Source organism: Mustela nivalis, assembly GCF_964662115.1.
Source record: "Mustela nivalis genome assembly, chromosome: 2".
NCBI lineage: Eukaryota > Metazoa > Chordata > Mammalia > Carnivora > Mustelidae > Mustela > Mustela nivalis.
In genome coordinates, this window is record NC_139021.1 from 10,792,789 (window position 1) to 10,818,478 (window position 25,690).

Sequence of the window (25,690 nt, forward strand, 5' to 3'; positions counted from 1 at the left end):
ATGACAGGGGAGGCAAGATAGGAGGAATGTCAAGCCACAGAGCGACCGGTGTGGCCGGCGACCATCAAAAGCTACATCCTTCCCTGCAGCCTTCAGACGGAGCACAGCCATGCTGACAGACATCTGGATATCCGACTTTCAGCCTCCAGAACAGTGAAACATTGAATTTCTGTTGTCTTAAGCCCCCAAGTGTGTGGTTGTTACGGTGGCCCAAGGAAACTCGGTTAGGATCCAAGGGAACTCTTACCAGTGAAGCCGCCCTGCCCAGCCCGGAGCACCTGGGGTAGAACACGTGCTGTTCACTGTGACAAGGCCACCTCCTTGCTGGGTCCTGCATCACACTGGGCAGCTGACCATACTCGGCCAGCAGCATCCCCAGGCCACGTCTTCCTGACACTCAGTGCTGTCTCTGCTGGACCACCACTAGGACGAGGCAGGTGTGCAACACCGGGAGCTCAGCTCAGCAGGTGCCCCGCCGCACAGGGGTTGACCTCGGCAGACACCATGCCAGGAGTTCGTGTTCAAGCAAGGCTGTCCTTGCTGCTGGTCTTTGCTTAGTTACAAAGGAGCAAAGGAGCTAAATGGAAGAGAATCCATTTCAATTAGGGCTGAGATTCTGCGGGATCCTTATAGCTCATCAAGCCCTAAAGAGAATGAAAAATGACCTCTGATGTCCCTAGGACAGAGTTCATCTGTTATTAATGAGACCCACCCCAAAATAGAGCTCAGAGGAATGAGAGTCAGACACTTTTTTTTTTTTTTTAAGCACTAGAAGAAAGTATCTGCCCACTATCTCAGGGATCTTATTAGCGGATTCCATCCCTTTCTCTGAGAAAGTCCCTCCCCAGGCCCAGAATTAATTTACCTCAAATACCGCCTCCTCCTCCACGAAGCTTTCCAGGATGCGCTCCAACCAGGGATGGCTTCCTGGACCTGTGCTCTGTGCAGTCACACAGGCCCCTTAGCTCAGAAGGACCCACGTTTGAGTGAATACTCTGCTGACACTGGCTTGAAATTCCTGATCATTTTTGGACAAGCAACCTCGGATTTTCATTTTGCACGGGACCCCACAATTTATATAATTGCTCCTAACTCCAGCCTTCTCCAGCCAACCAGTCAGAACAAATCTCCCTTCCCTCTGGACCTCAGAATACACTGTCTACCCACAAATCTCTCCATGATTCACCCCTGGAGTAGTTGTCAAGCACCAACTGGGTTGTTGGACATGGTTCTGGGCCGTGTGGCTCAGCAGCAAAGAGCACAGCTGAGTCTCTGTTGTTTCGGACTTGACACTGCAGTGTGAAGGAGGCAAACATAATAAGGGCAGATTCAAAATCCCCTGGCTTTCTCAAAGTGAGCTCCAATGTCTACTTGTGTGTTGATTTCTATACACTTGTCACCCCTCACTACTAGTATTTCAATGGCTCTTGAAATAAAGACCTGTGGGGTCCGTGGGACCCCACATTCCGTACCCCGACACCCCACCCCCATCTCTTTCTGTCCTCACTGAGTCTCCCCAGACTTACAGTCTCTGTTAGTCTGTGAAGGCTGCCCCAGACTGGGCAGCTTACACAACTGATACTGATTTTCTCACAGTTCTGGAGGCTCGAAGGCCAAGGAGCCAGGACTGATTTCTCCTGAGGCTCCTCTCCTGGGTAGATGGCCCTCTTCTCCCTGCATCTTCATGTGGTCTCGGCCTCTGTGCACATGCATCCCTGGTGTCTGTTCCTCTTCTTTTAAGGACCCCAGTCATATTGGATTAGGACCTCCTCCTTGTGACCCATTGCACTTTAATTACCTGCTTAAAGGCCCCATCTCCAAATGCCATCATATTGGGGGTTATGGTGTCAACATACGACTGGGGGCTTGAAATACCATTCAGTTCCTAATATACTCTCTGTGTCACAGGCATAGGTAGTTTGCTCTGCTTTTCAAAATGCTCTTCACTTCATACACTCCTGTGCATCTTTCGGGAATCAGGGCCAACATCACTGCCTCCCAGAAGCCTTCCCAGACTGCCCTGGATCCTCCAGCGCCTCACCCCACACTAGCATCCTAACCACCGCTCCACCCGACTGTGCCATTCCTGCACTTCCTCCAGCTGACTGCGGCCCTGCTGCGGCTCGGGCTTGCTCTTCCTCTCGCATCTCCAGCTCCCAGCCCTGTGCCGGGAACATGGAAGGCGATTGATTAATAGGTGTTGGACTTACCCTGCCAAGAGGAAACATGAGCTCCTGATCAGGCCCCACCTGCAACCACCTGAGACACTTACCAATTACTGACTATGTGATTAGATAAAGGAGCAGCCACAAAGACCACACCAACTCTGCTCTGGTCTCTGCCAGATTCTGCCCCAGTGGTTTCTCCTCTCCTGTACCCCTCTGCGGGGTTGCTCTCCCCCACTCCGTGTGGTACTTGGGGAAGGCAAAGTCCACCCCACACTGCACAAGAGCCCCAATAAATAGACACATGGAAGCCATAAGCCTCAGACATGGATCCCAGGACGTAGTAGGGAATTCTAGGACCCTGGCACCCAGTGCACACACGAGTGGAGTTAGCTGTCGGAGGGTCTGCTCAGACAAGTTTGGCCCTGGGGATCTCATTCGAAGCTGCCAAAACAGACAATGAGAAAAGCACCTCCAGACACAATTCCAATGCCTGGAAATTGTATTGCACATCAGCCACATGTGCACTGTGTGTGAAAGCCAGTCGACTGTCCCTGGACCCTAACGCAGGCAGGGAAGACCCAAATCCCTCAGGGGAGGGCGCACAAGCGTGCACATGCAAGTGTGTGCACAAGTGAATTTCCCTGTAGATATTTGCCTATGTGCCTCCCACACCGCCCATGGCACCTACCGAAGCCGGGGGGTCCTCAAGCCCTGAGGAGACAAGGCAGTACCACAGCAGAGACTGAAAACACACAAGATTTCCAAAGGTGAATCTACTGAAGAATCAGGAATAGTGTAGAACAGAGCAGTAGACTCCTTCTGCCCCTCCCTTCCAAACACTCCCCCCCACCCCCAAAAACCTAACATCAACAACAAGCAGAGCCAGGGGCACTGGATGGAGCTGTAGAGACAGGTTCCAGCTCAGTTCCAGAGCAGAAAGAAAAGGGTCACCTTATGGGTAGTGAGCTCGACATTCGAGGAGGTAGTCACACCCAAGCCAGGCCTGCACTTTAAGGCGTTCTTACTGTAAAGCTCTAGTATTGAATTCTAGGAAGGTTTAGATTTTAATAATTATAACCCAAACGTACCAGCTTGGTATAAGTTCCATTTGTTCTTACCATGATAAATTGTTAAATATTAACAGTCATCATTCAACAGGAGAATTTCCAGGTACCAGGAACCAACACGTATGTTATATATGATATCTGATTTAAATTTTAACCATAATTCTGTAGAATATTTGGCTTCCTTTTTAAGGTAAGGAATTGAGGTTAAAGTGAATATCAGTGGGAACCCATTAATGTGAGTGACAAAACATCTAGCTCAATCTTAAAATAAAGAGGAAATTACTGGCTCTCATAACTGAAAAGACCAGATGTGGGTGAGATGGGCTTCAGGCTATGTGTGATCCAAGAGCTCATAACATGTCATGAGAACCCTGGCTCCATTTCTCTCTGCTTCTCCAGGTCCTTCCTTCCTCTGTGTTGGCTTTAATCTTCAGTTGGCTCCCTCTTGCAGGAGCCCTACATGGCTAAACTAGTTCTTTTTTTTTTTTTTTTTAAGATTTTATTTATTTGTTTGTCAGAGAGAGAGAGGGAGGGAAGGAGAGAGAGCACACAAGCAGGGGGAACAGCAGGCAAAGGGAGAAGCAGACTCCCTGCTGAGCAAGGAGCCTGATGCGGGACTTGATTCCAGGACTTTAGAATCATTACCTGAGTGGAAGGTAGATGCTTAACCAACTGAGTCACCTAGGTGTCCTGGCTAAACAAGTTCTTGATCATGAATTTTCACTCTTTACTCTTTTCAAGGGGGAAAACACATAGTCTTTGCCAGGAAGTCCAACAGTGGTCTTTTTGTATCTCATCGGACCACATTGTGATTAAGTTAAGGATCCTGAGATGAGAAGATTTTCCTGGATTATCTGGGTGAGCTGTGAATGCCATGGCCAGCATCCTCACAAGAAAGAGGCAAGGGGAGATTAAACACACCCAGAACAGGAGGAGGCAATGTGACCATGGAGGCAAAGAATAGAATTATGTAACCACGAGCCAAAGAACACCAACAGCCACCAGAAGCTGGAAGGGACAAAGAATGGTTTCCTCTCCTAGAGCTTTGGATTTTGGCCCAGGGGTATTGATTTCGGACTTCTGACCTCCGGAATTGTGAGAGGGTCCATTTCTGTTTTAAGCCATGATACTGTGATCGTTTGATACGTAGCAATAGGAAATTAACACACCACCCAATACACACACACTTCTGGGTGGGGCACATAAAACATGCTCATGTCACCATACAACCTCAGTTTGGGAACATGGGTGGCAGAAGACTTCTTGAAAACCATTCCAACACTGGAGTATCCAGTAATACATTTACGATATACGAAAGTTACTATGAATCACATTAAATACACCCCATCAAATAAAAATGCATGCCCAACTCATGAAAGCCTGACTCTACCAGATTCCCCCAAATCTCCCAGGTACTCTACTGCTGCCCATCAGAAGGGAGAGGCAAGGAGAGAAATCGGGATGGAGAGGGACAGGGGTCTTAGCTGACAGCAGCTTAAAGCTCTTACTTTTGCAGATTTTACAAAGTTGTGTGACTATATGAAGATGCTGCTAGGGCCCCTCCCAGAACTCTGCAAATGGCTTTGCAAGGGAGGGGTCCTGAGGCTTAGGCTTCCATAGCTCCACGGGAGGATTCAGCCCCACCTGCTACACCTTTAACAGCGTCACTCTGGCGGTGCCTTGAGACCAGACTGTACAGGGCACCGGTAGAGAGAGGGCCGCTGGAAGGAGATCCTTTCGCTGACCCAGGAGAGAAGTGATGCAGTGGGAGTGGGGTGAGGTGGTCTGCTCACGTTCTGGGTATATTTGGAAAGTCTAACCCACGGGCTTCCCTGACGGACGGAATGAATGTGGAATGGGAGACGAGGAAAGAAGTCAAGGGTGAGGAGCGCCTGGGTGGCTCAGTCAGTGAGGCGTCTGCCTTCTGCTCCGGCCATCCTCCTGGACCCCCAGGATGCAGTCCTGCATCAGGCTGTCCGCTCAGCGGGGAGTCTGCTTCTCCCTCTGACCCTCCTCCCTCTCTCAAATAAATAAATAAAATCTTTAAAAAAAAAAAAAAAAAAGTGAGGGATGACAGCCCGGCTGTGGCTGGAGCGGCTCAGAGAATGGTCTTGCTATGAACTGAGATAAAGCAGGCTAAAGACCAGCTGTGGGCAGAGTCCCCACAGTCCCATGAAGCAGGAAACTCGTCTAGATGCCAAGCCTGGGAGAGAGCCCATGATTAAAAAGAGGTGGAATCATCTCTGTGGTTCTCCTCTTTTTTTTTTTTTTTTTGGACTTTCCTTTTCCTTTAGGCCTTTCTCTTCCCTACTGCTTCTCTTTCCCCCAGGATACACCTGTTTCTTCCCAACCCACAGGTGACACGATGCCTTCCCTGCACCCCAGCTTGGTGGCTTGGCTTCCCTGCTGCCTTTAAGTCCCCAGCCCCTGCTGCAAAGGGTGCTGTGGTCTCCCTGCGGAATGATGCAAATGAGCTTTGGAGGAGACTACCGTGCATCTGTATGCTGATCAGGTGGCTTGGTTCCCGCCCCCCCCCCGCCCCGCCCCACTGCCCAGCCTCGCCCCCACCTCCTTCTGTGCTGTTGACAGCCGGCTCCTCCCACAGACTTGGGAAGGAAGGAGGGGGAATGAGCTGGAAGCCTGAAGCCTGAAATGACAAAATCTGCACTCTCTCTAAGGTGCAGTCTGGGAGCTGGAGGCCTACAGTCACAGGACAAAATCCCTGTGGGTGTTGTGTATGTGGGTACCCATGTATGGATGTGTGGGTGAGGGTCTAGTGCCATAACCACTTCGAAGGAGTAAATCGCATTCTCCAGGGGAAGTCAGAACATGTAATGGATGAATCTGTTGCCTCGACTGGGTGAAAGCATCAGCTCTGTTAAAGCTAGTCCTGAACTAATTGGCCATCATAATCTTGACAAAGATAACTACAGCCTCACCAGCTGGCAGGTGCCCTGGTTCCCATTTTACAGATGGCAAAACTGAGGCTGAGGTCCTCTTCCCCGGGTCACCAGCTGGCTCCTTCTCAGCTCTGGCCGTCTGTACTTGGCTATTTCCTCTGCCTGCATTCTCCTCCCCAGACTCATCCTTCTCATCCTTCATGGTTCTGCTCAAATGTCACCTCCTCCAGGAAGACTTCCCTGAACTTTCCTTACAGTAGATTCCCCTGGTTTCTATCAAATCACTCCATTCTCTTCTCAAAACTTGACCTGCTCTATGTTGTTGCTCATTTATGTATCTCATTAGAGTGTGTCCTTCCCCACCAGGAAAAAAGAGCCTGGAGGTAAGGAATCAATCTTTTTCACTCCCATGCCCCAGAAACTAGAGCAGGACTCCATACACGAAACCCTGTGGCCCGCTCCTTAATTTTACTCCACTGGTCTCAGCACACTGTGCCTTTGTCTGCACCACTGTTTACTGCATTGGTGTGATTCTTGTCCACACAGGCAACACTTGTACCCTCCTTCATGGCCGGCCCCAGGTGTCATGGAGCACCAGGTGTCTGAGGAACTACAAATGAGCAAAATGGTCTCTGTGGAGTGGGAATGAACCAGATCCTCCAGGTAACAAATTAGACAGAGACACAGTTTGTCTGCAAAGATAAACGATTATTTGTAAATTAATGATAACAAGTGGTACAAAACGAGGAAAGAAAATACCCAGCAAAACAAATAACATCGAATATTAAAAGTTCAATCTATTCATTCGATTCTCATTTTACTCCTTCAACAAAAATAATGGTGCACACTTACTGTGTACCATCACGAGGTAGAAACAGAGTGTTGAGCAAAGCCAAAAACACGTGTGAAATCAGAAACAAGGCTTGGAGGAAACACACTTTCTTTGGAGGATGAAAGAAGAAACTCATAGCCCAGAAGGGGTCAGGAAGGCCCTCCCTGAGGAGGGGAACCTTCAATGGGAACCTGAAGGATGAGTAGGAGTTGGGGTGGGGGGGGGGAGAATATTCCTTGACTAGAGGGAGCTTAGAAAGTTTCAGCAACTAGATGAAAGTCAGTGTGGCAGAACAAGCAGTATGGGCTACACGGGCAAAAACTCACCAAGTACAGTGTTAGAGTTCAGCCAGTCATTAAAATACTGAAATACATTTGTACCCTTTGGTAAATGCAGCCACTGCCTCAACCCCATGAGCAGTCCCCAGTGACCTGTCTCCTCCTCCAGACCCCCAGTGGCTTCTCCAGGATTCAACAGCTGAAGTGTTAGCCCTGCCTGACGTAACCAGGTTCCAGGGTTTAATCTCTGGAGGGACTGGTAAGCAGGAAGTGTGTAGAGAGGAGCCCCCGCCGAGGCCAGGTCTCGGTGGGTCGCACGGGGAGCCTGGATCCGGGAGCAGGGCAATGTTGCCGTCCTTTGAGCAGAGTTCTAGGTTCAGGCCGATGTGACGCTGGGAGACCCAGCAGCAGTCATTTGGGTTTCTCAGAGATGAAGGTGACTTGGAACAGTGTGCTAGCTCCAAAAATGGAAACAGGAGGCCTAATTTCAGAAGTGGTTAGGGTATAAAACCAACAAGACAAGCCAGAGGGAGAAGAGAGTCCCAAGGAGGAGTTGGAGACGCCAGATTTGTAGAACTGGAGAGACGGAGAGAGGGAGCACCCGAGGGGCTGATGCTGGCATCACTAACCTCAAAGACACTTATTTCTCCTGACGAATGAACAGTACTAGCATCAGAGGCTGCTAAGACTGTAAGAGAGACAACGAGACAACCAGGTACTATGAACCTCTGCTGAACATTCATAACACCACCTCCGAAACAGTCTTCCAAAAAAATATTAAATTTAAGTTTGGTTAAGCTTCTCAACCATTAAATGTCCAGTAGCAGTTGTCACCATTATGGACGTGTTCTCTAATCTGTACTGTGTGACACGGCAGCAGAGCCTCATGTGGCTAGCGAGCTGCTGAAATTTTATGTAATTTAATCTGTTCTTGGCCAGGAGCTACTACATGGGACAATGCAGCTCTAGATGAAAACTACCAATTTACAGGAAATATGGAGCGAATAAAATGTACCATGAGCATACAACCAGTCAAGTCCAGACAGGAGAAATTCTGCAGGACCCAAACGAAAGCTGGTTTCTTTTACAAATGAATTACACAGGTTTAAAAAGAGAAAAGCAGAGGGGAATCTATATAGTAAAGAATACTTAAATTACATACTGACCAATCACAGTGTGTGGGTCTTATCTAGGTCGGACTCAAACAGAAAAATTATAAATAAAAACACTTTTGTTGGGGCGCCTGGGTGGCTCAGTGGGTTAAGCCTCTGCCTTTGGCTCAGGTCATGATCTCAGGGTCCTGGGATCGAGCCCCACATCGGGCTCTCTGCTCAGCAGGGAACCTGCTTCCCCCTCTCTCTGCCCGCCTCTTTGCCTACTCGTGATCTCTCTCTGTCAAATAAATAAATAAAATCTTTAAAACACACACACACACACACACACATTTATTGGGGCCACCTGGGTGGCTCAGTCAGTTAAGCATCTGCCTTCAGCTCAGCTCATGATCTCAGGGTCCTGGGATAGAGTCCCACATCAGGCTTCCTGCTCAGCGGGGAGTCTACTTCTCCCTCTCCCTCTGCCCCTCTGCCTGCTGGTGCTCCCACTCTCAAATAAATAAATAAAATCTTTTTAAAAAATAAAATAAAAACACATTTACTAAATAATTAAGAATTCAAGCACTGCCTGTATAATTAAGGATATTAAGGAAATCATTTTTTAATGTGATAATGGCCTTGTGGTTATGTGTTCTATATTTAAGAGATACATATTAAAATGCCATATTTATGGATCATGTAATAAGATGCCTGGCATTTGCTTTAAAATGAGGGAGGGGAAATAGATGGCAGTGGGACTAAGACAGGATTAGCCTGAGGTCATGCTGCTTTCAGGAGACCATTCTGTCTTCTTTTGGGTCTATTAGAACTTCCCCCATCATTGTTAACATTAAAAAATAAGCGCTTTCCCAGAGCGCGGACGTTACGGCTCGCGCTCGCAGCCAACATGCCGGTGGCCCGGAGCTGGGTTTGTCGCAAGACCTACGTGACCCCTCGGAGGCCCTTCGAGAAGTCGCGGCTCGACCAAGAGCTGAAGCTGATCGGCGAATATGGGCTCCGGAACAAACGTGAGGTGTGGAGGGTCTTCACCTTGGCCAAGATCCGCAAGGCAGCGCGGGAGCTGCTGACGCTGGACGAGAAGGACCCGCGGCGCCTGTTTGAGGGCAGTGCCTTGCTTCGGCGGCTGGTGCGCATTGGAGTGCTGGACGAGGGCAAGATGAGGCTGGATTATATCCTGGGTCTGAAGATTGAGGATTCCTTGGAGAGGCGTCTGCAGACCCAGGTCTTCAAGCTGGGCTTGGGCAAGTCCATCCACCGCGCCCGTGTGCTGATCCGCCAACGCCACATCAGGGTCCGAAAGCAAGTGGTGAACATCCCATCCTTCATCGTCCGCCTGGATTCCCAGAAGCACATTGACTTCTCCACGCGCTCTCCGTATGCGGGTGGCCGCCCAGGGCGTGTGAAGAGGAAGAATGCCAAGAAGGGCCAGGGTGGGGCTGGCGCCCGCGATGACAAAGAGGAGCATCGAGCCTATCCTTCCCATCCACCCTACCTCCTACCCCCGGAACCCATGGATTGTCTAGTTTCCCAGTCACATAATAAAAGAACCAATGCTTTGGGAAATAAATAAATAAATAAATAAATAAAGCAAGCAAATTTAATCTGCTCCCAAATAAAAGCTATTTGGGGCAGAATGTTACCAGGCCACGTGGGTCCCCTAGGGATGAGCTATCATCATATCCCTGGTCCCACCCAACAGCAAAAGGACAGCATTTGAGTAACCCTTATTTTCCCCAACTTGTCAACTTCCTTCCAGTCTTGTAAAAGCAAAATAAAACTTAAACGAGGACACCCTTTTATTGTTACCTGCTAAAATCAGTCTCCAAGCGAATCATTCCTCCCCCTTTCCACATGATTGTCCTTTATTTCTCACTCAGTCAAAAAGCATCTTGACCTACAGCTCCAACTCCTCCCTCTCTCCCCTCAGCCCTATGCCCCAGGTCGGGACTCCAGGGCCTGAACCCTTTGACCTTTGACCTTCGACCTTCACAGGCAGTGCTGCCTTCTATTTTGCCTCTTGCATGTGTGGACTGTGTCTGGAACCACCCGTCCCATGATCAGGCCAGGAAGAAGAGCAGGTACAAAGGTAGGGAGAGGGTCCCATGCAGAACACAAGCTTGGGTTTAAGCAAATTTTGTTAAGAGAGTTACAAAACTGAGAGCCTATCCCATGCCACCTAAGGAGGGACACCCTTCCCAGGCTGCTTCCCTTTCTCTGCAGTGATTTCGGGGCCATATGTCTGGAAGCACGCATTAGGAGGCTAACACTCTCACAGAAGCCAAATAACAGTGGCTTATACAAGACAAGAGGCGATTTCTCACTTGGCAGGAGGTTTTCAGGGAAGGTGGATTTCTCTGCTCCAGGATTTGGTCCAGGAGATCAATCAACCAAGTCTGATGCACAGTTTGATTAAAGGCTTCCCTGAAGTCCTACATTAAGGGGACACACCTGCTTGGGGACCATCACTTTGGGTTCCCTGTTGGATCTCAGTCTTTAGCACATGGCATTCACATTCTGGCAACCCCCGGGACGTGCTGTGCTTTGCACATAATCAAGACTCAATAAATATTAGCCGAATCGATCTAAACATATGTGCCAGCAAATATATGTATATTTGTGTGTATACATGTTTATGCAGAGATCCCTGCCAAAACAACATATGGGAAACTGTGTCATCTACGGAAGAATGTAAAACAAGGGCAGAGCCCGCTGAAAACTGCTCTATTGTTCAACTCATCCTTCCTCCAGTGAACCTCGGGAAATAAACTGTCCACATCTGACGAGGACGTTTTCAGGGCTTCTGTTTGCAGTCATTCCAAAAGAATGTCACACTCCTCCCCGTTCTCGCCCCATCCTTCGGACCATTGTTTTTTGTTTTGTTTTGTTTTGTTTTAAGATTTTATTTATTTATTTAACAGGCAGAGATCACAAGCAGGCAGAGAGGCAGGCAGAGAGAGGGAGGAGGAAGCAGGCTCCCCGCTGAGCAGAGAGCCCAATGCTGGGCTCGATCCCAGGACCCTGAGATCATGACCTGAGCCAAAGGCAGAGGCTTTAACCCACGGAGCCACCCAGGCACCTCCTGACCATTGTTTTCAAATCTTTGTGAACCTTCTTCAGCTGCCTGTTTCTCAAATGGCGATGCCCCTGGGGCTGCCATCCCTAATCTCTGGACTCTCCCTGGTAGGCTCTGCCGCTCCTGCGGCCTTGGATGCCATCTTGATGCTCACCTCTCCCCAGTAGATACCAGAACTCGATCCTTCCCCCAGAGCTCCGGTTCTGGACCTACGACTGCCCACGGTCATCTCCGCGAGTGCGAGGCCTCGCCACCACATGGTTCCTGCCTTGAGGAGACTCAACTTCACCTTAACCCCCGGCCCCTCACTGTACCACCGTGACTTCTTGTTCCTGGGATTCCCTGGAACCTGCAAGACGGCTCAGGCTCCCTACTTCCAGGTGTCCACGGGGCTTATGGGAACTCCTGTTTTCTTGGCACCAGAAGGGCTGCTCTGCTCTGTTGCCCAACCCCACTCAAGTAGGGGGAGGAGCGGGTTGGGCTAGGCCGCTCCATGAGCAGGGGTCCAAAAGAGGAAGAAGATCCCAGGCTCATCACTTCGCAGCCCCTCCCGGCTCTACAAGTGCCTCCGCACTGGGCTGGGGTCCCGTGCTTTCCCGCACCGCCCACCCCCCACACACACACACTCCATGTCCTGCTGTAGAAAGTGCTCAGGCACTGCAGCCTGCCTGGCAATGAGGCCCTTCACTAAGCCACCAACCAGATGCGGGGTGTTGGACAAGTTACTTCACCTCTCTGTGCCTCAGTTTCCCTGTCTGCAGAGTGAGGAGGGTCACGGTACTGCCCTATGGGATTGCAGTGAGGAATAAATAAGTCCATATTTGTATAGCCTCTAGAACCATGCCTGACACATAGCAGACAATTCTACTGTGTGTAAGTAAGTAGGCAACAGAAAAAGCACACAGGAATTTATCAAATGATAAAAAAATGGAGGAATGAATGCACCCCAGCCTAATCACAGCACCACCATGTCCACACTGTGAGACCTGACCCCTTCATACTCCAGGTGTGACCTGCGGTCCAGGAGATTCCCTGGGAGCAGAATCGCAGGCCACAGCCCAAGACCTGCTAATCACAACATGCATTCCAGCACGATTCCCAGGGATTCACCGGCACATTGAAGGTGGAGAGAGCATCCCTGACACCTGACACGGCTCCTTGTCATTCCCCTCACTGTGTCCCCAGATTTCCAGCTTGGTGCTTGGAATATCTAAGAGGCCATAGCCTAGGGATTCAGATAGACCGTGACTGTTACAGATAAAGGAAAAGAGCCCAGAGACGTTAAACAACTTACCCACCAGCACATAGAGTATAACTTGAGCCCAACTCTGCTCTCGGCCTTTCTCTCTTTTCTTTCTTTTTTTTTTTTTTTTAAAGATTGTATTTATTTATTTGACAGAGATCACAAATAGGCAGAGAGGCAGGCAGAGAGAGAGGGGGAAGCAGGCTTCCCGGTAAGCAGAGAGCCCAATGTGGGGCTCGATCCCAGGACCCTGAGATCATGACCTGAGCCGAAGGCAGAGGCTTAACCCACTGAGCCACCCAGGTGCCCCCACTTCACGTGTTCAAAGGCCACTGTTACTCATATTTCTATGAACTGAGAACTCTCTAGGCACACCCTTCTCTCTTCTTTTGGGTTGCTAGTATTCTCCCATATTCATCTGGAGGAGTTTATATAGGTATTGAGGAAATTAGCCCTTTGTCCGCATCTCACATGTGGGAAACACTTTTTCCCCAGCCATGTCTGTTGCTTATCTTTCATCTTTATAATAATTTTTGCAAGGCAGTAATTTTTAATTTTATATCATGTGTATCTACCTTCTTTTCTTATATGGAGTCTGGATTTTTGTGTCATGTTTAAAAAAGACAAAGTCCTTCCCCGTTTGGATATTATTTAAGTAAAATCTCCCATGGCTTCTTTTAATACTTTTATGGTGGGCTTTTTTAAAATGTAGATCTTTGCTCCATCTGGAATTTATTTTGGTAGAAGAATCTAAGAAGGGATCTAAACTTTGTTTTAGATAGCTACCATTTGTCTAAACATAACAGCACTTATTAAATAATCTCCTTTTCCAGCACTGATTTGAAATGTTCTCTTAATCACAAACTAAATTTCTATGTATATTTGAGTATTTTTCCAGCTGTTTCACACTGTTTCATTGGTCTAGCTACTCACGCATTATTACCAAACTGTTTAGTTTATTTTAGCCTTATAATATAGCTAATATCTTTCAGACCTAGACCACCTTTTATTTCTCAGAATTTGACTATTCTTATCTGTTTCTTTTCCCGTAGCATTTCAGCATGTTTAATTCCAGAAAAATCCTTATTTTTAATTGAAATTATGTTACATTTAGATATTAATTTAGAGATAGTTGGCATATGCGTAGTACGGGTCTTCCTCTCTTATGAATATATTTTTTCATTTATTCATTGTTTGTATTTCTTAGTAACATCCTCAAATCTTATTCATATACATTGTATACATAATTTGGTAAGTATGTTACATGGGATCTGTTTGTTGCTATCATAAACGGACTTTTTTTCATTATATTTTTCTGTTTATTACATTGAAAAGTACTTTGTTACCCAAACAACTAACTGCAATCTGTCGTTTGCAATTTTTTCTTTTTAAATTACTTTTTATTTTTAAGAGAGAGAGCACATGAGTGGGCATTGGGGCAGAGGGGGAGAGAGAGAGAATCTCAAGCCAGCTCTGCATTGAGTACAGAACCTGACTCCGGGTTTGATCTCACGACCCAGATCATGACCTGAGCTGAAAACAAGAAATCAGATGCTTAAGCAACTGAGTCACCCAGTCACCCTGTTAGCAATGTTTTTTAATTGAATAACCTGGATGTTGTGAGTATAAAGTCATATCTATAAGTACATCTCATTGTTGTTTCCTCCTTCCTTCTTTCTAATCCCATCAGCCGTGCCTTGCGACCATTGTCTAGTAGTGATAAACATCATGGGCATGTCATGATCCTAACTTTAAAGAAGACTGCTTCCTGGGGTTCCATGGTTAAGCACACGTGTCTGTGGATGTGTGTGTTCCCACTCCCCCATGCTGCCCTGTGTGTGTCCATTGCTTCCACTGCTGGGATTGGCGAAGGGTGGCTCTAGGAAACTGGGGGAGAGCAGAACCAACCCAGAAAATAAGGCAGGCAGGCGGGGTCTGTGGCTCCAACCTGGGTACCCTCAGAGATGCCTCCTCCTCTCACTCCATCCCTTGAGCTCTCTGACACACCCGCCTCCCAACGGTGGCTCCCCTGGTCCCCAGGATCTTGTCCTCATCTCAAAGTTCACCAGAACTAGGAGTCTAGTCTCGCCCCTACCCGTGTCCTCCTGAGCCTCTCATTTCTCATCTGCAAACTCAGCAAATACTCATTTGTTCTGCCTACCTCCTCAGCTGGCCATGAAAACCACTTCTGGAAATAGCAGTGCAAGCAGGACGAGCAGGCCGCTGGTCCTCCGGCCACACAAACTGTACTCACAATGATGACTTCAGCTCTTCAGCCAATGGAACCTGAAAGGGGCCGTGTGTCTGGAGAGAGATGCTATCGGGGTGACCCAACAAGCACAGAGGACCGGGATGAGCCACCCTGGTTCATCAGTTCTGGCTCTCAGCCCCCAGAGCAGAGCCCTGCTCTTCACAGGAAAGGAAAATAAATGGCATTGGCATCTCTGACTAGCGTGCTGGGGACTTTGAGGGCAGAACTGCTTTTTTTCCAGGACAAGCTGGTCGAGAAGAACCATGGGCAAGCATATCTGCGGCCACGGTCAAGGCCTGTCTGTGCGCCCTGCCAGCTAGCCAGTCCCAGCACCAGGAGACGGTTTCTGCAGGGCAAAGGACCAGTCCCTTAAAATCGAGACAGCCTCTTCCAACCTCCAAAAACATGTTTCAAAATGTAATCGCAAACAACAAATGAGGAGCGGGGGGGGGGGGGAGTTGTCTACCCCAATTATGAATGTAAAGGACACTGTCCTTGAATAAACTGAAATGCAATCATTAAAGTTGTCAATGGATAAATGGACAAGGACATGAACAATTTCCAAGAGAAACAGCCAAGAAACATGAGTTTATTTTTCCTGCTTTCTTTTTATTTATTCATAGTTTCTCGGTGTTCTGAAAAGAACAGTGATATTATTTTGGCAATCAGAAAAGAATTATTTTATTAATCCAGACAGCTTTTTTGGGAAAGGCCTAAAGCTTCTTCCTCGCTGTCATGTTCAACAAGACAGCACCCGATGTGCATGTAAAGCATCAGAGGCTGACAGATCCTTGTTGGCACATAGATCAGGAGCCACCCCAGGCTCAGACGGGAGGGCTGTGAGTGGGGGCACAACAGGGAATAGCAGACCCAGAAACGTGAAGGCAAAGAAAGGAGGTTGGGGTCTGGGATCTACTGTCAGATGGCCTAAGTTTTAGGTGCCAGCCTGGCTACTTAGCTGCTATGTGACCTTGGAAAAGGCTCATTCTAGAGCAGGAAGGAGCAACATCAGATGGGATTGGGGTTCCATTCTACAGAGCTTACTGTGTGGCCTTGGGTGAGTCATGTCACCGCTGCATCCCAGATGGTCTCTGAAGCTTCTTCCCCAGATATTCTGAGTCTTGTTCTTAGACCGTCCTGTTGACCTGCTCGGGGCTCAGCAAGGTTACAGCTCATTCTCCTAGTGACCGCCCTCACTCAGGGGGCAAACCAGTGACATGGCACCTTGTGGAGGTGCTATAGCTCAGAGCTGAGACTCTGAGGGGAGGAGGCTCTCTGCCATGGGACAGCCCCCCCCCCTTCCCCAAGGAAGTGACTTCTTGTTTGGACCTCCATGGAGATAGGTCTCCATGGAGACAAGGGACAAAGCAAGAGAGTATTGAAAAGCCTTCCTTCAGGAAAAGACTCCTCCCCTCCCCAGGGAGCCCACACTCCAATGACGCAGTTCCCTAGATCCACAGAAACCAAAGGGATTTCCCATCCCAGAGGCCTCTGGGCCATTCTGGGGAAAGGAAATGGGGCCAGGCAGCCCTCCTGACGCCCTATGGAGCCAGTCCAACCCCAGTGTCACCCTGCTACACCCAGGCAGCTTTCGTCTGGTCGGCTGCGGATCCCTCCTCTCCTGCAGGTACCTGCTTGTCCTTTGGATACAAGAGGAATTTTCCATTATCCCTGCCGTGGGAGCCAAGCCCTTAAGCACCAGAGGACAAAACCTCACAAAGAAAGCCTGGAATGGATCATCTCTTCTCTTGGTGGGGCTCAGACTGACGCCACCCACCCACCCAAACCCGGGGGGACTCATGCCTGCGATGGTGTCTCCAACACACCATCCTGACTCCGGGCCAGTGCCCGTGTTAGGCCAATCCCCAGATCGGCCAAGTCGTCTTGTTCAATGTTCTTCTTGCTCCAACCTTCTGCACTACTGAGCCCTCCCTTAGTGCCCTGCCCCTTCACATGCCCAGGGCCCCTGCATTACCATGGGGACAGTGTGGGTATTAGAATCTTTGGTACAAATGCCAGTGCGGTCTCTGACTATCTGGAGGTGGTTAGGCAAGGCCTGTGATCATCTGCATCTCCATTTACTCATCTGTAATGTGGGAACAATGAAAACCAAACCATGGAGTTTTCTGTACCCATCCAACGTCCCCTGAGCACTTCCTCAAGTGCCAAGCACTCTTTCAGGTGCTGGAGGTAAAAAAACGTTGCTGGAGCCAAACTGTCTTGGATTCATGAGACCTAACAGAAGTGACCCTTGAGAAGTGCCTTAGGCATCCATCACTAACTACGATAAAATAGCTTGTGTTACACCCACGCTCCTTCAGAGAACAGCTATGGAATCTGGATAAAAATACCAAAACAGCATTGTTTGAGAGCATAACACAATGGCTCTCCAATGAACATACGTAAGAGAACACGTAAAGTCTGTTTTCTGTCTTCATCACCAGAGATCTGGACTCAGTAGGTCAGGTTCCGGGCTCATGAATTTGCTTTTCTAAAAAGTTCACAGATGATGCCAATGTTCTCTCAAGACCACTCTAAGTATACTGGCAGAGAAGAAGTCCCAAGGCACCCCAGATCTGAGAGTTCACCCTGCTGGAGAGAGAGAAATACCCCTGGTAAGCCTGATATTCCATATTGCTTTCCCCCTGGAAGAGGCTGCCGATTTTTCAGCCCCGGGGAGCTGAACAACCATCTAGAATGCAGACGAGTTTTCACCATTGTCGCAGCACTTCAGAAACAAAAGCATGGGAGCTCAGGGCTACCGCAGTGGTGGGGTTTGAGGATCCAACATCCAGGGTCCAGTGTCTTTCCCTAAAGACATTTTCCAATTGCAATTCCCTCCTACCCAGGCCACATCGCTGTGGGACACCCATCTGGTTCTTTGACCTCTGAGGGTCCACTTACTTGGGGTTCATGTTCACACGTGCACAACCCTGAGGTACAGTGGATTTAAAGCCTCATGAGATAGAACTTGAGTCACACTAAGACAGAAGCCACTGGAGAAATTATGCCCCTGGGAAAGGTAGTGAGATGCAGCCTACCTGGTTTGTGGAGGGCACAGTCCTGTGAATCAAGCAAGCGCTTTCATCTACTGGTGGCTAGGGCAGTGTTGCCTTTTCATGTGTCTTATAATAATAAGAGCAAACAGGGGAGCTTGGTTGGCTCAGTGGTTGGGCTTCCAGCTCTTTGACGTTGGCTCAGGTCATGATCTCAGGATCCTGGGATTGAGCCCCTAATCCTACTCCATGTTCAGCAGGGAGTCTGCTTAGGATTTTCTCTCTCCCTTTCCCTCTGCTCCCTGCTCATGCTCTCTCTCTCTAAATAAAAAAAAATCTTCAAAAAAGCAATAGTGACCCCTGGGGATAAAAATATATGTTTATAAAAAATAAAAAATTAATTTAAAAAAAAGCAATAGTGAATATTTAGTTAGTTCTTACTCTGTTCTAATTAATGCACAGAGTAACCCATGGAATCCTCATAATAATCCTACAAGACAGGCAACAGTATTGGCCCCCATTTTTTTGGATAGGGAAACTGAGGCACACAGAGCTTTTTAAGAACTTGCCCAAGGGGTCACAGCCAGCAAGCAGGCTGGGCACTCTTGCTGCAGCGTCTGCCTTCCTGAGCCCGTACAAAGCCTCTCAGCCTCACTTTCACTTCTTTATGTATCGCAGTTTAGGAAGGGTTTACACATCTGTTTTATCACCTGAGCCTAAAGACCGATCCTGCAACACACAGGTGAGGAACATAATGGTGTCTCATTTTGCAGGTGGGAAAATTGAGACCCAGGGACTCAAAAGCCCCAAAAGCTAGCAAGCCACAGAATCGGTACCAGAATTTAAGACTTACATTAATTAAAGGAACTTTATTATCATGAGCCGGGTACCATGCTGAAAATGTCACATGTGCCATCTGTACCCTTTATAGCAAGCCCATGAGGTAATTAGTAGCTCCCTCCTTTAGAGAGGCCAAAACCAAAATGCCAAGGGATGTAGCAAGGTCACAGCACAAAAAAAGCAGAGCTGATCTTTTTGGTAACAGCTTTATTGAGACATAACTCAAACACCATAAAATTCATCTACTTAAATGTATAATTCAGTGCTTTTTAAATATATTCACAGAGTTATGCAACCATCACCACAATTAATTTTGGAATATTTTAATCCCCAGAGCTGGGGTTTGTCCTTGGATCTATCTAACTCCAAAGTTATGCCCTTAATCACCACATGTTATGGGCGCCAAAATCCCAGGTCCACGCTTTAGCCATGATACAGCCTGATACAGAGGGTAAACAACCACCCCACAGCCTGAGATCCCGTCACATCACTCTGGATATAGAAATCCCTAAGAATGGTATGGAGGGGTCACCCAAGCCCCCAAGAGCTGAACTGAAACCAAGGCCAATGCCTCACTCATGTTTGTAAAGCTGATGCTCAGCCCATCACTCTTCACAGAAAGGGGCTCCTGCCAGGCTGATGGAGCTGACGCCAGAAGTAGAGAGAAGCAGGTCACAAAGATGAGGGGCCAGGCATGGTACAAGTCAGTGACGTGTTCATTGGTAGGACAGTGGTCAAGAGGAGATGTGAAAGGTTAAGTGTCTGCCTTCGGCTCAGGTCATAATCCCAGGGTTCTGGGATCAAGCCCTGCCTGGGTCTCCCTGCTCAGTGGGGAGTCTGCCTTTCCTCCTCTCCCTGCTTGTGCTTATGAATAAATAAATTTTAAAAATATATATCTTTAAAAAAAATACTATTCTTAAAAAAAAAAAAAAGGAGATGTGGAGAGGGAATAAAATACTGAATCTTGGGGTTCCTGGGTGGTTCAGTCAGTTAAGCCTCTGCCTTTAGCTCAGGTCATAATCCCAATGTCCTGGGATAGAGTCCCACATCAGGCTCCCTGCTCAGCAGAGAACCGGCTTCTCCCTATGCCCCTTCCCCTGCTCCTGCTCTCTCTCTCTCTCTCTCTCTCTCTGTCAAATAAATAAATAACATCTTTAAAAAAAAAAAATACTGAATAGGGGCGCCTGGGTGGCTCAGTTGGTTGAGCGACTGCCTTCGGCTCAGGTCACGATCCTGGAATCCTGGGATCAAGTCCCACGTTGGGCTCCCTGCTCAGCAGGGAGTCTGCTTCTCCCGCTGACCTCTCTCCTCTCTGTTCTGTCCCTCTCTCTCTCAAATAAATAAATAAATAAAATCTTTAAAATAAATACTGAATCTTGTGCATTCATTTATTCAATATACACCTTCGGAGTACTTACTGTATACTGAGTACTGGATTAGGCATTGGGGTGACAGAGATACTTGCCTTCCAGTTGTTCATGGTCAGTGGGAAGGACAGAAAATAATTTACTATAAGGCATTTAGCTGTTCATTCCATAAACAAATATTGAATATTGTGTCAGACACTGTCTGTCCTAGGTACTATGGATCCAGCACTGACCAAGCCTGGCACAGTGGCCAACTATCCCCCAGTACCATTCTCCTCTCCTTCCACAGCAAGACTACATTTCCCAGCCTCCTAGCAGCCAGCTCTGGCCATGTGACTGAGCTCCAGCCAATAGGAAGCAGAATGGCCAAAGGTACAGGAAGTGATGTGTGCTGCCACCAGGTTAGGACATTACAGGGAGGGTCATGGCCCTTCTTCCATTTCTTCCTCCATTCCACGGCTGAGTGTGAATATGGCCAAAAGCCCAAATGCATCATGGACAAGCAGTACCCAGGGTTGACAGAGCCATGAGAGAGCCTGCATCCCTGCGCCATATCAGCCTCAAACAGCCTGCATGAGAGAGGAGCACATCTCTTCTTTAAGCCATTAATAGTTTGGTTTCTGCTTCAGAAGCCAACCTGACGTTCTGTCACAAAGAGAACACAGCCTTGGCTCCACAAGGCAGGGTGTGGAAGGGAAGAATAAAGAGCCTCTGTTTCAGAAGACTAAAGGAAAACAGCATGATTAGCAGCAGAGAACCAAGATCCCCTTTGAAGCTGACAGAGTATCCAAGCAAGAGGAGAGGATGTGTTCATCTTGAATTTGCCCTGCACCTATTCTTAACTCTTCCCAGGATGGGTGGGAATATTTAGGGCTCTGAGAACATTGTATCACAGATTTGTATTTTTTTTTTTAACATGTTTGTGAGTGTGTGAGAGGGGGCAGTAGAGGTGAGGAAGGCAAAAAGTGAATGCCCAGGGTTCACAAGGACAGGGAGGCTCGCCCTGTCCCATGGTCTCTGGGCTACTGGTATAAGTCCACTGTGTCTTTTTGGTTTGGGGGAAGGGGGGACTAAAGGCTCTGGGAATGCTGAGCATTTCTGTAGAGGGCCTGTTTACAGAGATGGAATAACTTGCAGGTGGCTGTTTGCATCAGAGATCTCCAGAATCTAAAGATTCATTTATGGTTGTGGTTCTCAGGGGCAAAGGCCAAACTGCAGGTTTTCAAGGATCTCCTTGACCGGGGCCTCGTATGGCTCCCAATATGCTTCTCTAGAAGAGACTTTTCGCAGGTTCCCAAACACCATCATGCTGGTCCTCTGCCTATAAGGAGCACCTCTCACCTCCACATGACTAACTCTCCCTTCTCCTGACTAAACCCTCACAGAATTTCCTACTACACTTGCAGAAATATCCACATCCCTTCTCTAGTCCATGCACCTCTCCAACCTCCGATCCTTCCACTCTCCCTCCTCTGCTGGCTCACCACACACCCAACACTCATTCCTGCCTCAGGGCCTTTGCACGTGCAATTCCCCCTGTCTCAAAGTCTGTTCCTCCAAATCCTTGCAAGACTGACTCTCTCTTAACCTTCAGGCCTGTCCTGATTACACAGTTTAAAGTAGATCCATCTGCCGTAGGCATCCTGCTCTAGGCACGATTGATTGTATCAACCTGCTTGACTTTCTTTGTAATACTTATTTTGTCCCAGTGTTGCTCTTCATTACCAGTTCACTTACATTGCTGTCTGACTCCTCCTACTTAGTAAACATAAACCCTCCCACTTAGTAAACATAAACTGGGCGATAGCAGCCTTTTCAGCCTTATTCTGCATTACCTGGGTGTCTCTGGCACCTGGCAGCACCCATGTCCCCAGAGCAAGGCTATATTTGCTGAGTAAATGACTGAGCAGCTCAATTTAGGTGGCATCATTCACAGAGACTTCAATGATTCCCTGAGCTGGAAATAATCTCCCTCCTCTAAATGGCAAAGCCGTGTTCTCTGCCTCACTTAAGGTCCCCAGCACCGTCTGTCTGTGCTGTGATTATTTATAGCTTTTCTCTCCCCTACCAGTCCCTAGGCTCCTTGATCTGGCTGCACGCCTAATTCATCTCCGTACTTCGCCTCCTCCCAGCCTTCCCGAAGTGCATTGTACCCTGTCGGTGCTCCATCAGGGTTCATCAGGGCTGAGTGAGCGCTGTCGACTGTCGTCACAGACAACCCAGAATAATCTGGAATTCCACGTCTCCGCATACCAAGCACCCTGCTCATCGCTCTATTCAAAATGACGAGGAATTTATGTGAATATGATTTCCAAAGATGAATATTGCAGGGCCATAGAATTGAGTAAACATGGGGCTTCGCTGGCAGGGTGCTCTGATGGTAATTTTCTCCCCACATTCAGCATAATTGGATGGCTGCATCTGGGTTGTTTGGCACCAACTCTCTTCAAAGGAGAGTGAGTGCAGAGAAAGTAAAAATGAAATGCAACAATCTTATTAGGAGAAAGGAAAAATGACAAATGTTGCAGGTCTCTCTAAGGAAGCAATGCAAAGAGGAGGCTCTTTTCCGTGCTGATTTCCACTTTAGCCTAAGGGGCTTCAAGGGCTGTGACTTTGTTTCTTGTCTCACAGGTTTCTAACAGCAGGCTTGAGGCTCTGGGAGCTGCTCTGCATTTTGCTGGTGCATTCCATTATGCTTTCTATATGTATATACGATCTTACCAGTTGTTACCCAGTCAGGGATGGATTTGGGAAATGTTTTTTTTTCCCCCAGTGTTGTAATCACAACCCCCTCTGGTACCCACTCCCCTAAATTCCCACTCTCCCCAGACCCTCACAGGCATGCTCCTGCCAGACCCCATCACAGGGTTCCAAACAGGTCATCTTGCTTTACAGCCATTTGCACCTGTGGCTTCTACTGCCTGGGAATGGTGTCCACGGACCACCTCTTCCCCCTTCCACCCACCAGGCAATTTCATGCGTAAGGTCAACTCCAACCATCCCCACTCAGTGTAGCCTTCTCAGAGCGATGAGTCTCTCCTTCGTGCCTTTGCTAGATGTTGTTCTTGCCTTCACCCTGTGAGCTGTCTGTGTCTATCTGCCTCCCCACCAGATTCTGAGGTCCCCGTGACAGGGCCTGACACTTGGTTATCTTTCTAGCCCTCATGCCTAGTACAGTCCTGGAACACAGTAGATGCCCACAGAATATAGGACACTAATCAAAGTCCTGATGGCCGCCCAGGTTGGCAGAGTTGCTCAATGCATATGTCTTTCACCACACTGCCTGGATTCAAATCCAGGATCCTCATTGGTTAGACAGGCAACCTTGACCTTGACCTTGACCAAATTATATGAAATCATTTCCTCGTCCCTAAATTAGAGGTGATGATGATGGTAATAGCGATACCATCATATGGATGCTTCTGGAATGAGATAGTAATACAGTGTGTTGTGCACCATGACCCATGGTGTCTCTGCTGTTATGGACAATAAATAATCTATCCATTATCAGTCCTTTCTACTTATCTCCTCAGTAACGAACACAATTGCTGAGAGACTCGGATGATACATGCATAATACATGAAATTACTTATAAGGTAGAAAAACATTACACAAATATTATCCCCATGTCATGATACATCATGAGCTACTCGTTCTTGTCACCTATGTCTGCCATCCTTCTCTGCTTTATTTAGAAATTGATGTGAATAAGTTGCTCTCTCCAAATAAATCCAAGAACATAGAAATATTGGCATTTGAATGAAAAATAAATTAATCACTTCTAAATTAGGCCAAGTACTCTAGGAAAATTTATTCATCTAACCCCTTGGGTTAAGATTGGGATGTTCTGCCTTTGGTGTCTAGTGGTGCCATTATTAATTCTATGCTCCCTGCTTCCTGTCCTGTGAACCATCACCTCTAGTGACCCTCTACCACAGTCTGTAGGGTTGGAGAGCACTGAGGATGCATTTTCTCCAGTTCCTATCCAAATAACACCTGTACAAGTTTTGCCATATCTGCTTAATGGTTTTTTTTTCTTTGTTTTGACTCACTTATCAAATTTAAATAAATTTATTAACAGAGTAGTTGCTATAGAAAATGGAAAGTGTATGCCGTAGGTAAAAAGTAACAACAACAAAACAACAAGACTACAGTAAAAACAGAAACGCTGGTATTGAATTCCAGCTAAATACCATTGCCTGCCTGATACTATCTCCATTCTTTGTTCGAGAAGATTAGGATGAGTCAGAAGGGTGTTACGCCCAACTAACTCCAAACTGAAACTCTTTCCATATTGTTACAAGAAGGAATAAAGGAAAAAGAAGTGATCTCTCCCACTCTGTGTTTTAAGGTCAGTTAATTCCATTTTAACGCACCACCTAAAACCAGCCCAGACATTCTAAAGGCGGGTGTTACAAGTAGTAGACAGGCAGCCCCCGGGAACCATGCCCAGGTGCCGGAAGCCATTCTCATGGACTAAATGGCGTTGAGTATCAATCCCAGCCCCAGCACAGTCTCAGCAGGTCCTACTGATTCTGCCCTATCAGATCTCTTGAATCCCTCCCTCATCGCCGTCCGCTGCAGGATCATCTTGGTTTGGGTTCTCCTCTGTCTCTCTGTCCTCCTGGTCCCTCTGCTATGTGCCTGCCAAATCAAGAGCCTAATAAATGATCACTGGATAGATGAGCCTCTATTTTTAAAGACCCAAATATAAATCACCATTCATAGGCACGGATGGCGTTTTGAAATCAAGCCGGAGTGAGGACAAATCTGCAACTCTGGAAACGAGGAAGGCCCTAGTCCATGAAGTAAAGCTGGGAGTTCTCTGGAGCTCTAGCAGACTGTCAGGGAGAGGTGAAACATCCTTCCCAAACAGAGGTAGAGCCCCTGCCACCTTGACCTTGCTGGTCACCCAGGGAGCTCCTGCTCCGTGTCCTTAACATGTTAAGTTCTGCGGGGCTTTGAACTGTATCTGTACCTCTTTCCCATGAGACTGTGGGTTCCTGGAGGAGCAGGAATGTGTCTCAGTCAGTCTCTACGTCCCCAGGGCTTAGTGCATGGAAGGAATGCCCCGTCCACTGCTGGATGAAGTGAGCTGCCGAAGTCAGTGGGTCGTGATTTCGTCTCACCTGCCCCGAGTCAGGGCCTCCTCTACCAAAGCCAGCAGATCCCTGTCACACTTCCAAGGCCTGAATATATCCCTGTGTGGCTTGTAAGCAGGATAATTTGTTTCTTGTTGGGAGATCTTGTCAGCCTCTTTTCTATGGAGGAACAGCTTAAGAAAAAAAAATCTTGGCAGAAAACAAATCCAGCTGGAAAGCAAGGTGGAGGCAGGTGAGGCAAGAATCCGAAAGGGGGATCCTCTAGCAACCTTGTGCCTGTGTCTCCAGAAACTCAGTGCAACTGTAACTACAGGTCCTTACCACTTGCCTCTGCCAACAGTATAATTAAATCAGCTTTGTCGGTGACTGCTGGCCTCCGGGGCCCTTGCAGAGGGGAAACCATTCCTGAAAGTAAGTGCAGCCAGGACCTATCCTTTGCTGCCTTCCACCTAGGCTTT

At 47.9% G+C, this 25,690-nt stretch overlaps 1 pseudogene across 1 annotated transcript; it reads left to right on the forward strand.

Moving 5' to 3' along the window:
* The first annotated feature begins 9,205 nt into the window (after positions 1-9,205).
* Positions 9,206-9,947, forward strand: LOC309858880 (small ribosomal subunit protein uS4 pseudogene; annotated as a pseudogene). The gene has a single exon. The product of its transcript is annotated as a small ribosomal subunit protein uS4 pseudogene (transcript).
* The last annotated feature ends 15,743 nt before the right edge of the window (positions 9,948-25,690 follow it).